This window comes from Lates calcarifer, linkage group LG5, assembly GCF_001640805.2.
Source record: "Lates calcarifer isolate ASB-BC8 linkage group LG5, TLL_Latcal_v3, whole genome shotgun sequence".
NCBI classification, from domain to species: Eukaryota; Metazoa; Chordata; class Actinopteri; family Centropomidae; genus Lates; species Lates calcarifer.
Window position 1 is genome coordinate 4,578,435 of NC_066837.1, and position 15,248 is coordinate 4,593,682.

At 40.7% G+C, this 15,248-nt stretch overlaps 1 protein-coding gene across 1 annotated transcript in view; it reads right to left on the bottom strand.

The window, feature by feature from the left end:
• LOC108887181 (vasorin) overlaps window positions 1-5,187 on the bottom strand; it is a 31,543-nt gene extending 26,356 nt beyond the window's left edge. Inside the window, exon 1 of the mRNA XM_018682454.2 lies at window positions 4,921-5,187. The gene's annotated coding sequence lies outside the window, so the exon portion shown is untranslated. The remainder of the gene's footprint in view (window positions 1-4,920) is intronic.
• Window positions 5,188-15,248: the final 10,061 nt, after the last annotated feature.

Below are 15,248 nucleotides of genomic sequence, written 5' to 3' on the forward strand. Positions count from 1 at the left end.
TGTGACAGTTACGTGCCACAGTTTACTGGACTGTTGTGACTACAGCTGACTTGCTGGCTCGGGCTGTGTTGTCATCTACACAACACTGTATTAATTCACGGTTAAGTTACTTGTTTAGCCTGTCCCTGCCATGTAGCTGGATAGCTAGCTACCCATCTGTCGGCTAATATCATGCTAATGTCTTGGTAGCACTTTTCTTATTAAGGTAGATGATAATGCTCCATTTAGTTGAAGTGAAATCCAACATGAAAATATCTTCTGCCTACATATTTTAACACTTTATAAATGAACTGAGAGAGAAAACTGCTGATATCAGGTTATCAAGAGGTTAACCGTTGTTACAATCTCAGCCTCATATTTCTGTATCGGAAAATCTGACCACAGATCTGCTGTCAGAGGCATCTTTCTCTCCTGGTGTCTCCTGGTACCACAGAGGAATGTTATGAGGAGTCTATATGTGTCACGCTCTTTACCTTCCTACTGAACTGCTGTGTTTATACAACACACTGTGAGGATGAGGGGGGAAGGTACTTAGAGACACGCTTCATGGGTTAGTAAAGGAGTTGCAACCTCTAAACCCTCCCTGGGGCTGAAGGGGAGGAGGAGGGGGTCGAGTTCTAGGAAAGTAGAGGTTCCCCTTTGGTAGGCATGTTAAGTCTGAGCCTGTTGTAGGTTTGAGTGTAGAATTCCTGTGGTGTCAAGGAAGCTTGTAAAGATGTAATGTGAGCCTTTTCATGTCGCTGGAAAGGGAAACCAAATTTAGCAATATCCCAAATGTCATCAGTTAAATAATAGTATATTCAGCAAATTAAAACTGCATTAGGTAAGAGTAGGATGTATACATGTTGGGTTGCAAAACAGAGGAGTGTCCATTACTAATAACTAAAACTATAGCATTTGACATATATTCATTCATAATATTCAGAAAGAGGTTAGATTCAGCCTTTTAGGGTAAACTATATACCTAACACCTCTACTGCTTTGATAACCCAAATTTTGATATCCAGTAATTAATCACAGAGGTCATTTCATCAAGCCAAAATGACAAACATCACTGATTTACAGCCTCTCAAACTTGAGTGTTTTCAGCGTTTCTCTGTTTTATATCATTGCACATTGTCTTTCTTTGGGTTTTGTACTGTTTGGTCAGACAAAACATACAAATCAAAGATGTCGCCTTAGGGTTTGGAAAACTGGCATTGAGATTACTGATTAATGTCATGAAATTAATCAGTAATGGAAGTGGTCATAGTTACACCTCTAGACACACCTGTGGTTACTCGACTTAGATTTATAGTTCTTGATCATTTGGAAAAATTTATTTGCCAAATGCCTGAATGAAAGTTGAGTAAACCAGGGGAGCAAACTATTGACAGCAGACATGATCAAAACAGCTTGTTACTGTAAATGGTTTCAGTATGTCTGCAGAGTCTCAGGTACGCCTGTTCATGAGAGGGAAATCAGCCCTGAGCAGCATAATGACTGAACTGAGCAGAATGATTTATCAGCAGTCAGAGGCTTGATGCTGGACGTCCGCTCCATCTGCATGGTCCCCGCTCCCTTAAACGTTCCCAAATGAGCGGACAACCCACCCCACTTACACATCTGCACAATGGCAAGAAGAGGGAGAAATCCAAGATTTCTTCCATGTGTTTTTATGTGCAGTTTGATTTTCTGCTGTAAAACTAAGTGATTTAAACACCAGGGAGAAAGAAGCCAGTGATTTCAAGCCAAGCTGGGGCTGAAATGGCATGTTGATGTTTTGATGTATTGATAAGGAAAAAAAACAAAAAAAGGATGGGGGGAAAAAATCCTTTTTTTGTTTGTTTGTTCTTGTTTAAAGAAAGGAAAAATGTTTAAAAATCAAGTAAAAATTGGAGCAGGGTACATGGTTCAGCATGTTGTTTCAACCAAGTGTGGTTCCATGCATTCTTAATACTGCCACTGGAGGGCGCTGGAATAGGAATTTACAAATCCTACATATACGGACTTGTTGCTACTGGACCTGCTTCTGCATATTCTTCTTTAATTTCTAAGTGCATAGATGTCCCATTGGAACATTTATTGGGCAGTTCTGCAGCACATGACTTACACACAACACACCAGCCTCCATCAAGCGTATTAGTTACCTGTTACCATGCTCTACCCATAGTTTATTTTCTTTATATGTATGCGTGAGGTTTCCCTAAACTTAACCATAATGTAATCGCTATGCGCAGATATTGTAAAAGGAAATTACTGTATAAACGTTGCCATTGGACTTAAAAAAACATTGTCACTGAACGTAATGAAGCATTTTGCAGAATCATCCAATATCAACGTTCTGTCTGAGAATGGTATCACAAGGAGTTGAGTGTGACGCTCTGTTCCACATAAAAGAGAAATCCAGAGAAAATATTAGGGGAGCAGCAGGAAACCAAGATGGAAAACAGATCGAACACAAAACCAGAACAAGAGAGCAGAAGGGTGAGGCTGGAAACGAGCCTCTCTGCAGTGGTAAAAATGTCACGTCTGCACATGTCAAACGCTCTGGATGCAGAGAACAGGAAAGGAATGACAGGATGGCAGAAATGGTGGAGACGACAACAGCAGGGAGACACTCTCTTTGCCATCAGTCCACCAGCACTCAACAAGTAGTGGAATATATGAAATAGCAGCATGTGACAGGAAGCAACACTGTGTCAGCAAATGAGAAAATCCAGTTTTGTCATACTTTATTTCCCTATAAAAATTTATCCAGCTAGTGGTACAGTGACCGAAATCTGACCTTAAGGGAGTGTGTGTGTGTGTGTGTGTGTAACATCAGAGCACCACAGGGCACACTTAAACCCCACTAAGAGGAGGGGCTTTTAGTTGGTGTGGCTGATAACAACTGAAATTTCATCCCCTCTCTCTCTCCCACACACACACATACACATGTATGCGCACACACACACTATCCAATCCATGTCTCAATCCTCTTCACCTTGTACCTCTTAACTTCCTTCATGGGGTTACTAACTCCCTGATTGGGGAGCTTTCCTTCAGGGTCCCCCCTATTTAGTTGTCATGGTGGCATGACCCAAACACTTATTAGCTGACCCTTGGGATTAGTCCAAGATGGAAACGGGGGGGACCGGGGTTAAGCCTTCACCTCGAGGTGCTCGCTGCAGCATCTCACAGAAACCTTAATTAAATTGCTGAGACACCGAGTCAGGAATGTTTGCTTTGCTCTCCCTCTCCCCCGAACGTACGTCGGTCCATCCCTCTGTCTCCACCTCTCTTTGCTTTTCCCATACTCATACTCCATGCTGGCTTTGTTTTTCTGCCCACTCACCAACCAATATTGATTTGGAAAACCTCTATTGAACCCAAACTCCCTGTGGAGCCTTCCAACACAAGACAGCAGGTCATGATCTGAACATCGCTGTATACGTTTATTAGATTTCTCTGAACTCAGTCGTGCATTTCACTACTTGCTTATATTACTAATATATCACCATGAGGCACAGGTTTAGACGTGGTCTTGCACATGCAAATGAAAATATCATAGCTTAGGCTGCAACTAATGATTATTCATGATCAATTAATGATGTTCATTCTTTAACATATCAGAAAATAGTGAAAATGACCAACATATTTTCCCAAATTTTTTTGTCAAATCAACTAATCAACCAGACTGATAGCTGCAGCTTCACTCTGAACAGCTCAGTCATACATTACAAACTGTTGCTCATGTAATGTAGTACCATCAAGTGCAGCCTGTTTGGATAAAGATCACATTTTATTTCTTGTTAAATGTAACGTGACCTGAAGATGATTTCGTTTTCTTTTTATGTCCTTATCTGATCTATGTTTTCATCCATTATTTTTTAGATTGTTCCTTTTAAATGTCAGAAAAAAGTGAAAAACTCATCACACATTCCCAGAATTTTGGCCCATCACCCCAAAATCCAAGACTATTTAGTTTACTGTGATATCCAGTTTAGATAAGTTACACGAGTCTGTGTTTTTCCTTAATGCAGTGCTTAAATATTTAATTTTAGATGAATTTTCTGTCAACCAATTAAACAATTAGTCGTGTAATTAAAGTAATTATCAGCCAAATTTATTATAAACTCCCGTTTCAGTATTGTAGAATATCGTATTGTTTTGTGTATTGGGGCAGAATATAACTACACGAGACAATCAATAAGATCTACTGCGACTATGAACAAAGAATAGAAATATTCGCACATACACAGCGCAACAAAACATTAGAATGTTGTCACTCTAAACCCACAGACATGGGAACATCTTGATTGATGATGGAGGATCACCAGCCAATCATACAGATTTAAGTCTCCCATCTTAGGTGAAAACAAACAGGCAGAAGTGAGAGAAACCGTGGAGGGGGCAGATAACGACCTCTAATCCGATACATTCGACATAAACACGGTCCGGAGCAACGACAGCGATAAGAGCTAATCCTGTTTCCACATATCTCTGCAGGAAACACTCCTCTCAGTGTCTCCCCTGTCCCGTGCGCCTTCCTCAGCTCGTCTGGTCGGCAGATCCTGACCCGAGATAGTGACCCGTGAGCCGGCAGAGGAATGCATGGATACGCTGACAAAGTCACCGGCCACAAGGGAAGCTTTCACATGTGAACCAGGCTGGGTCAAGGCGCAGCATGAGAGCTGAGGCTGGATCAATTATCAGAGCCTCAAAGAGCCTCCGAGTCTACAGAATAACTGATTAACTCTGTGGCTCTAATCGATATCACAGCATCTGAAAGACTTCATACAGGAGCAGGGCAGGTAGTACAGGTAATAAAATCGCATTGATCTATATTTAGAGTAGAGGAAGTTGCTGGGTTATTTAGTCATTCTGCACAAAAATGCGCATTATAAGGTTTAAAATCCCAGTAGAAATCAGTGAGGCAGAAGCGCAGGAGAAGCTTACCTTGGCAATGTAATCCAAAGTTCGCGTGAAAGCGCTCGAACAGCTTTTACCAAAACTTTTTATCCACTTTATCGGCGTGTCTCTCGATGCAAAGACCCGAAACTGTTGAAAAACTTCTCGTAGCGCAGCAGAGTTAGCGTCCACACAGACTGGAAACCAAAAGGTGTATCACTGCAGCGCACTCCGCTCCGCTCCGCTCTGTCAGAGTTGGAGACCGAGGTCCGCCAGCGTTCAGGGGCGCACACACTTTTTCAACAATAGCGCTCATTGAAGTAAAGGAGGCGAGCACTTAAACAAGCTGGAGAAGTGGGAGGTACCGTGTGAGGCCAGAGCGCGCAGTCAGGCGCGTCCACGAGGCTGCGCTGCACCTGCAAAAGAGCGGGGAAGATGGTTTATTCTCAACTGCGGAGCTGATACAGACGTATGCACAGTACACTTCAGCACAATACAATTTACAGCTTCATGCTGTTGAATTAAGAGTAACTGTTTATTTATGTATATTACATCTTTGGAGTGTTTTTACTATTTCTGAAGCAGTCTATGTAGAAGTCTTGCATGGCTCACGCCATTTCATTTGGCTTATTTTTTTAGTGCTCTGCTGCATATATATATATATATATATATATATATATATATATATATATATATATATATATATATATATATATATATAAGTGGCCACTTGGGGGCAGAGCAACAAACTGTAAACGCAACATTCATGTATCAAGCAAAGCAAAGAGCACACATGGCAGACAACATTTTTTGGAGTTGTGTTTCTGGCACCCTGGTCAAATGTAAGTTTAGTATTAACTCTACCCCTGCTCAGGTCCTCACCAGCTCCTGAGGGAAATATCTGACTGTTTAGCTGTTAAAAAGCTGCAATATGTTCACCAGCTACTCGTTAACTTTGTCTGTCTGCCGTGCACAGTGGGTCTATCAGAGCCTGTTTACTGAAAACAGCTGCTGCTCATGAGAGCAGTGAGAATGAACCAAAATTGTTAAGTTGTGGGTCATAAAAGCCCAAACCAGTGAGCTGAGAGATGTTGAAATGCTCCACAGAGCTGAGGGAAACTGCAAAGGTAGGTGGTAATTCTCTGTGGGTTCGTCACCGCAAGCACATTCACATCATCTCTCACATCTCATGTAGTCATTTGATCTCTACTCAATATACAAACACTGATGAGAGCAGCTTTAATTTTGGTTTGTTTTGCCAGGTGAAAATGCTATTAATGAACAGTGCCAAATAAATGATGTCTGAAAATGTCATTTTCTCTGTTTCCCCTCAAGCTGTAGAGAGATTTGTTAGAAGAGAGAGTGAAATTTCTAATCAGCTACAGGAAATGACCTTACAACACAAGGATTTGTGGATATGAGGAGAAGCATGTTGACGTCTGAAAACCAGGAGCTCTATTACACTTGGAAACATGAACACAGCAAAAATTAAGCTCAATTTCTCCTCATTGTTAACAAGAATGGACACTAAAGAAGGTCATTTATGGCAAATAACAAAGACATCTGTCATGTTTCCCTTAAAGTTACAAGGATAGGGCTCAGTTTTGTTTCCACTACTGCTACTACAGCCAAACTTTCCAAATGAAAAAAAAAAAACAGTCCACTAAATCTACTTTTCAGCATTTGTCTACAGGCTTTAGTCTCTGGTAGTAAAGCTGCAGTGAACTCAAGATGCCAAATGCACTAAAACAGTAAGAATATGGATTGTTCTGTAGATGTGATACTAAATGAACAGTTGCAGGATTAATCCTGAGGCTCTGCTGTTATTAACAAAGATACACTGCACAGGCTTTGTTATTTCTCATCACTTCAGTGTTATGATAAAGAACTAAAAAGTCACAGCCTCAGTCCCCATACTGAATCAGTGTTTCCTGTTTAGATGATCTCATAGGCATCAAACTGAACTTCCTCACTCATTCTGAGCACATCTATAATTAGTCAAATACTCAATATAGAGGCGGTGCAACATAAACATTCATGGTAACGCTATAGGTGGAAAGTACCGTGCAACTATATTTCACTTTTCACCTGCTTTGCTCTTTTGAAAATTTCCATGCAAACTGTGTCACAGAAGTTCACCCACCTATTATGTGTCTTTTTATTTACAGTCCAGTCTTTTGCGTTTCCATTTTAAGCCTGTGTATTTATACACCATCTTGGGAAAGTTAGTGTAGTTGCACCACTAACCAAATACTTCCGCTTATCACCTGAGCTGCAAACGAGCTGTGGACGGAGACACTAAATTCAAATGCAGGGCTGTGCTGCATGTACAGGACCACACTGAAACCTGAAGCCCTCATCATTTTCAGCAGCCCTCAGTCCAGCAGAGTATGTCCAACAACACTGCTGTGCACAGACAATGAACGGTGTCCTACAAACACAGCCAGACAGACATTAATAACCCATCCAGTAGAGGAAAAATAAGACACACATCTAAATATATAGTATTTAACTACCAACATAATACCTGTGCACACGTGCAGCTACATATACATAGACACCTACACACACTCATAAACACACTGACATCTGAGAGTCTAAACTGAGGCGGTCAGTCAGACAAGCTGGGACATGCATGAGCGTTGTCCAGATGAAGTCCTGTTCCCATCAACATGACTCACACATAATAAAAACACAAAGGAATGTGCTCACTGTTAGCCAAAGGTAATTTGTCTGATTTTGTAAGAAAAAGGAAAAAGTGGACATGAACCTGGAAGCTAGAAGCAGAGGAAGCAGATATTTTGTAGTATCAGTATCAAAATATTTGCGACTTTCCAGATATGTAGATTAACAACATATGCTCATGACGTTAATAGAAAATGTAATCTGGCTGGGGCTAGGGTGTTTGCTGCAGTTGAGTTGTATGTATGAAGCATAGCGTTAGTCCAGGTAGAGCTTGTGAAGTCACACTGTATTGACTGGTTGGCATCAGCTGTTTCACATATGCTTTGTAATCATTAGCTCATTTGATGCTGTGTAGCTGGTAACATTATAACCTGACACTTATCCCTGTTACTGTTACTGTTCATGTAGATGCTGTTTGCGCCTAACACCACCCTAACTTCCTCCTTCATGTGCTATTTTTGGTGTTGTGGAAAATTTTGTGCACCATTATGCTGCAGCTAAATCAGGGAATTGGGGGGGGTAATATTTGATTGTTTCACCCCCATTATTCATCTACTGTATGTAGCTATTATCAGCGACCTCAGTTCCCTGCACAAGGCCAGCTGGGCTGTGGGATCAGTCCCATTAAAGAGCTGCTTTGTGTTATGTGTGTGTGAGTGTTCTTGCAAGGCTGAGAAAGAGGAACAGATTTTGACAGCATTGCGAGAAAACAAACACAACCACCCTGATCCTTCACACTCGTGTTTGATCTGCGGCTTTACAATGGAACACTAAAGTGGGATTTTCTCATGGGAAGAAATCAATACACCAAACTGATGAGCTTAAAATGCTCAAATAGTGTGTATTTTTAAAAATAATGCCCATATTTCTGTGCAAATTGTGTGTCCATGTTTTGTCTCTACATTTTAGAGACCTTTAGAAACCAGCTTGTGTATTGTATTTATTAAATACCAGTAAGTAGTAAATGTACTTAGGAATTGGCTATCAACAAATTTGTGTCATGTTCAAATATCTTAAAATGTCATTTTTCAGACAAAATAAAATGACATTAACTATATAGGTAGAAGCAACTACAGAATATACCTGCCCCAGCCTTAAAACTACATTTATAGAATGATGTTAGTGGCTAAAAGTTAGAGAAATATATCTGAAATGTTCATTTAAAGGAGCACTCCTCCAATTTTACACATAGATGTCAGTGTATTCACCAATAACATTACACTGTTATTATTATTTTGAGTTAGGCTTGAGACTGTGTTAGAAAATGGGCACATGGCAGATGAAAGATGAGGACATTAACAAATGAAAACAGAGTTTTGTTTAAATACTGTGGGACTTGAGATGGCAGGTCAAACATTTTATATACTCGGGTGGGGTTGTACTGTGGAAATATGACTGTCTCATCCATCCATTTTCGCGTCCATAAAGTCTGGAAGGACTGAACTGTCAATGGACATTCAAGACATACAACAACATTTCCATGCAAAACACTTTAATACCACAGTACAAAGTGGTGTGTAAAAGTGTGGCTCCCGCAGTGTGCGCACCAGAGGAGGGCTGTAGTCGGGTACGAAGTGGGAGTGTTTCAGTCAGAGTGTTTATGTGATTCACACAGCCAGGGCTGGGGAAGGTTTGACCCTTCACAGACCTCCCCAACACAGCGGAAATGACTTCTGTCATGTGCTTTTCTCCTTGAGTCCCTCCCAAACTCCCAATCTCCTTGACTTGTAGTTTTATAGGAATGTAAATAAGACAGGAAAATAAAGGGGGATGAAATACAGGGAGTGTTAATGTGTGTGTGTGTGTATGCATTTGAATTTTGCACAGCAGGCAGTGTACTTATATGTGTTTATGTGTGCACATGAAAGCCTGTCTGTTTGCACATCATGTGTGCTGTACATACTGTAGCTGCCTATATGGTGTGTTTTACAACATTGCAGACATTGGTAAAGTTCCTTTAATGAGGGCTGGCACACAGACTGTGTTTCAGGGAAGAAATTACTGTGGTGGAGAGGAAAACATGAAATAACACAAAGGAATTCAGGCCTGGAGTTACTCTCCCCAGGGGAGGCAGTCAGAGTCGGTGTTTGGTCCTTAGCCAGGAACGCTAAAGAAAGACGAGAACAGTGTCTATGTCTTTTTTTCTATGTTCCTCTAACTTCTTTGTGTCTGCCTTTACTAAAATTCCAGACACTGGGTCTTTCTATCATGATACTCTTCTCTTTTTCTTCTTTAATCCAATGTTGTTCCTTTCTCCGTATCACTCTATCATCTTTCCTATGTGTGTGTGTTGGTGTTGCTCTCAGACTCTGGTATATTTATAGAACTTTTCTCTGCTGATGATGAAGTTGCCACCTGTACCCTGTCACAGCCATACACACACACACACATGCAGGAACACACACTAGGCCAAAGAGGGCACAGACTGTATATGTGTGTGTGAGTCTACTTGCGCTATATGGGAGTGGCAGCTCCCCAGTAATATTGCCTAAGTGATATTTCTGGTCAGTGCAAAGCAGTCGGTACATTACGTTTATTATGTGATTATACCAAAGTAAATAATAAAACACCCATGTCCCTACCAGAACAATTTTTTGAAAAAAGCATTGAATAAAGCAACGGTAAGTAAGTTTTGCTGCGCAGTGGCAACAGCGCCCTCTGCAGCCATAAGTGGTAATTACAGGATGCTGGCTCACTAAGTTCTTGGTGTTGATAAATGAAGGAAAGTATTAGCAAACTAGCGTCTGTGAGATTTATGCAAACGTCTTTTTTGTTCCTAATTTACAGCACTTTATGGACAAGATAAACACCTCACACTTGGTTGGATGCACAGTAATTGTAGAGACTAGAGGGATTGTCATGACACTGCTGGTTTAAAATTAAGGTAACACCATGCAGTCAAACATCCAGCTCCATCACTAAGTGTAAATTGCTTCAGCTTCAGCTGGTACCCATTTTCCCAGAAGTGTTCATGACCATGTGGTAGGAATTTGGTGTCTTGCTCATGGGCACTTTGGCAGGACAGATTCTTGCTGATGTGGAAGCATGGATTCCTAGTTTGAAGGAAATACTTACTACATAGTATTTCACCCAGCTGCTGGAGTAACCCACGTTATCTTTGACACAGAGAGAGGAGTGATGCTTTGAGAGACGGTAGATGGGAGGAGAAGCAGAAAAGAAAATATGCAGAGCAGATGAGGACAGGAGGACAAGAGATGATAGAAACAAGGACAAAGGACGAGAGAAATAGGAGAGGGATAAGACAGAAAGTGAGGAGGAAGGTAGAGAAAGAGAGGAAGGAATAAAGATGAAGAGGAAGACAGGGCGAGATTTAATGAGGGACAGTGAGTGGGAAGAAGGGAGGAAGAAAAACAACAGAGGGGAGAGGGGGGTGACGGAGGGAGGAGGGAGGGGGATGACACAGCCATGGGAAACTATATTTGGTCCACGCTCCAGACGCTGCAGTTGTTAGCCTTGTCAGTAATGTTGTTTTGTTTTCACATGGCCTTCAACCTCACCGTGCGGACTGCAAACAGATGTTAATGACGTTTCTCACAGTAGTTTCTGCTTAGAATCATCAGCGCTGCTAATGAGCTGTGGTGAGACACTTTGTAAGGATGGACGCCATCGCAGACGTAACAAAACTGTATCATGTATGCATGTAACACAACAGCTCAGTCAAAGGCCAACGTACTGTGTGTCAGTAGTAAAGGATGCACACCAGCTTTAATCTGCTATTTTCATTGATTCATTCATTCAGCTGTGAAACTTTGAATCCAGGGAGGAGCTTTGTTAAAGCAAATAGTTTTAAATGATTACCACAGATGATAGTAAGTGTGAATGGGTGGGGTTACATACCATGATGCCTGTTTATAATGGCAATTAGCCTTAAAAAACATGTAATTAACAGTTCATTACAGATACATGAGTACATTGTAGCTGTAGATCAGATATCTCAGCAGTGTTGAATCACCACAAGGAGCCACAGTAGCTTTAATGCTCTGCTTTTTCACGAGATATTCCTTCATTTGGTATTCTGACGATGGCGGAGAGCGTGCTGTCTAACTTGTTGCTTCAAAATCTCCCATTAGTGTTTAGTTAGGTTGAGATCCAGTGGCTGTGAAAGACATAGCATAAAATTCTCACCAGTCCTTTTTTTGACCCCCTCTTTGCCATGCATGACTTTCTTTATTCCACTTTTCCATTTTGTCTGCCATCGCTGAAAACAAGACAAATGTAAAGAAAGCAGAAAATCCAGCACAGTTAATTGACTGCAAAGAATAAATGAATTATAAACACAGTGAACTATGAATCAATTCTAACCTCCAAAGGCACTTATTGTGGGTTCGCCATATGCTGTACCCATTGGATTACATTGCAGCAGCTGTTGGTGATGTTGGCTCAATTCTGCACTGATTCCAAAGCTTTTTGTCCCTATCAGTCATTTACATCCAAAAACATGGGATAATAAGGCCCAGGTTAAAAAATACTGGTGTTATCCTTTAATTCATCACAGCTCCACCTACTACTTGATACATGTTGCTATAGTGGAGCAGCCTGAACAGCTGTGTTTGTTTTAAGAGATGATAGTATGTTCAAGAGAAATCAGGAACGAAGAGGCAGTGTGTGCCATTATGTACGCTTGTTTGATTCTGTGCATATACAATATACGTCGACTTGTGACATGTTTGTGTGTGTTTTTGTTTGCGTCTGTGCACTCGTGTCGAGGGAGCAGACCACAGCGTGAGGCCTCCAGTGGCCGGGGCCGCTGGTGGTTCTCACAGCCCACAGAGTGACTCTCTGACAGGGATCGTGAGAACCTGAGTGGCAGGGGTCCTTGTGGTTAAGAGGAATTTGACAAAATGTAAAGAGAAAAAAAAAAAGCAGTGTTCGTAGATGTCAACAGCATAACACAGTGGGAGAGACTGCATTTGACAAGGGGATTATTTTTGGATCAGAAACCAACTACAACAACCTATGGACAAATCTTTTGACTGATTCCTATTGGAGTCATTGTAGGTCAAGTTTCCCCTGCGATAGTTGTGAAACGAGGTGTAGATTAATTAATTACCTAATAAATAAAATGGAATGGAAATAGTGGTGGGCATTTATATTCTGACATTTTAGAAACAAAAACATCAACAGATCAGTTGATACTTAATAACAGAATAATATAATCAGAGCTTCTAAGGTTTTAACTGTTGAAACCTGACGGTAAAGGTGAAAACACGTCTTTGAGAGTTTTGTCCTCAACATGTAAATTGTCTCATTGCTCTCAGTTGTTCGGTCTGTAGTGGTAATCAGTCAAACCCAGAACTGGAACCAGCAGGATGTCTGTATTTCTCTCTTTTCCCACACCTGTCTTCTTTCTCTCATCTCTCTGCTCTCTCGCTCTTTCTCTCAGTTCATCAAAAGACATCATCTCCTCTCTCTCTCTCTCTCTCTCTCTCTCTCTCTCTGTCTATTATTTATGGGCTGGTGAATGGCTAGAGATAGTATGAGACCCAGAGCTTGGCCTTTACCCTCTCACTGTCTGCCACCCCTAAATCACCACTGAGTCTGGCTTACTTTCACGTTAATGGTTTGTTCATGGTGTGTGTCTGAGAGAGAGAGACAGAGACAAAGAGCGAGAGACAGAGACAGACAGAGGAAAAGACATAAGGACGTGTGGTAAAAGAGTCTAATCCAGCCCAAGATTTCAAAACAATTAAAATCCTCACTAACATCAGCCGGTTATTTAGTGATCAAATATATAACATCAAAGATCAAATGGAAAAAATGAATGTTACATTAGCTCCTAAGCTTGGCCACTGTAAATCAATTGCTAAAATGAAATTAAACAAGTCATTTGGTCGTCAAAGATTTAATGAGAAAATAACATGAAACACAAAATTAGCTGCAAAGTTAAACATACATTTCCTATTAAAATGAAAACTTTTCAGTCACTTAAGCTGTTAATGTTGGCCAAATCTAATCTCAGTGGAAAATGAAACTGACTGACATTTCATCTAAAATGAATAATTAAAGGTAGTGATTACCCATTTTTCTGGCTGCTGGGGGGCAGACAGAGATAAAGATGCTATTAGTGATTCCACATCACACATAATTAATTTATGATCATGTAAATGATCATGTAATATCCCCCAAGCTTCATATAAAAATTCTGATAACTGATATTACAGTTTTAAAAGATACTTCTCCAAACAAATGTGCTTTGCTTCATTCAAAGACTGCAGTTATTTCTATCTTCAGAGTAGCTAGTGTTCATATAGTAAGTGTTATTTGTTCATTATAAAGGTGCACTCATCAGTGAAATGAACTGTTCTAGTGTTTACATAGAAACCAGCATTTCTTTTAGACTTTGGTCTAGTTAAAGATCATTGTTCCTGTCTTCAGGGTAAGTACAGGTGCTGGTGTGTGTGTGTGTGTGTGTGTGTGTGTGTGTCTGTCAGCCTGTGGCCAAAACGGGACCAGGTGAAGTTTACGACCCTGCAGTGCCCTGTTTTCTCAGGGTGACAGAGAGGACAGCTGGTCTGCAGGGGGCAGAGGAGGAGCGAGGCTGGGGGGAGGGGGGGCGTAAAATTGCAAAAGTATCTATATGTGTTATACTATAAAATGATTGAGAACTAGTGTGAGATTAAACATTTAAGTAATTTCGGCTCACCGTCACAATTTAGAAAGATTTACATAATACGGTTAAGTTCAAAGGGTTCTTACTTCTATGTTGAAAATAAATATGTTGGAGCTGTCTGACATTTTATCATTACAAGCAACTATTCTTTCTTTCCTGCAGAAATTTGTATGTTAGACTGTTTCTCATTAACAGTCTCAGACCTTTAATACAGACTTTCAATCCTCCTGCACCAAATCAGTGAGAAAAGTGTTTTAAGATAAGGAAAGGAGCATAAATAATATCCCATCTGCAACCTGTAACCCACAGAGAGATATTACTTACAATAAATAACACAGGAATCCATCAACTCAATCCTGTCTGAGAGCATCAAAGGAAGAGAAGAAGATGAGCAATTTCTCTATGAGAGTTTTGTGTTTTACCTTAAACCGCAAAACAATAAGCCCAATCAAACTGTCTACTGGATGCAGACAGGAAGTAGAGGAGGAGAGATATGACAGATAGATATGAGAGTTGATGAGTGATCCTGTTATGATTTGGCAGCTCAGCTGTGGTATTAACTGTAAATCTTTGTTGGATGAACAATCAGCAGGGCCTAAAACAAGGCTGTGTGTGAAATACACAATGTACTTTATCATTAACAGGATTCACACAAAAACATTTTTACTTGCCATGTGTAACATGGTGCTTCTTGTATAGTGGGTAGAGCCAACAGTGATTTATGCCATATTGCCAGCTGGATCTTTGACATTAGAAGACAGCAAAACTATGAATAATGTGCAGATCTAGGGTTTGGGTTTTCAGCATCTGTGTGATTTATGCAGGCTGCAGTCAGCAGGAAAAGGGAGAGCAGGGCCTTTGACTTTAGGGATCCTCCCTTATCTGACAGAGAGAGAACAGATCATAGACAGCTGGGGATGAATGACAGCACATAGGAGATGGTAATACTGTTCATGTCAGAGAGGAGGAGACCAAGGTAAGGTCATTGTCCTCTTTTTGGTTCATTTCTCTTTAAGTTAAGATTCAAAGAGGAAAAAGAGTGGGCCTATGTGTGGCCATG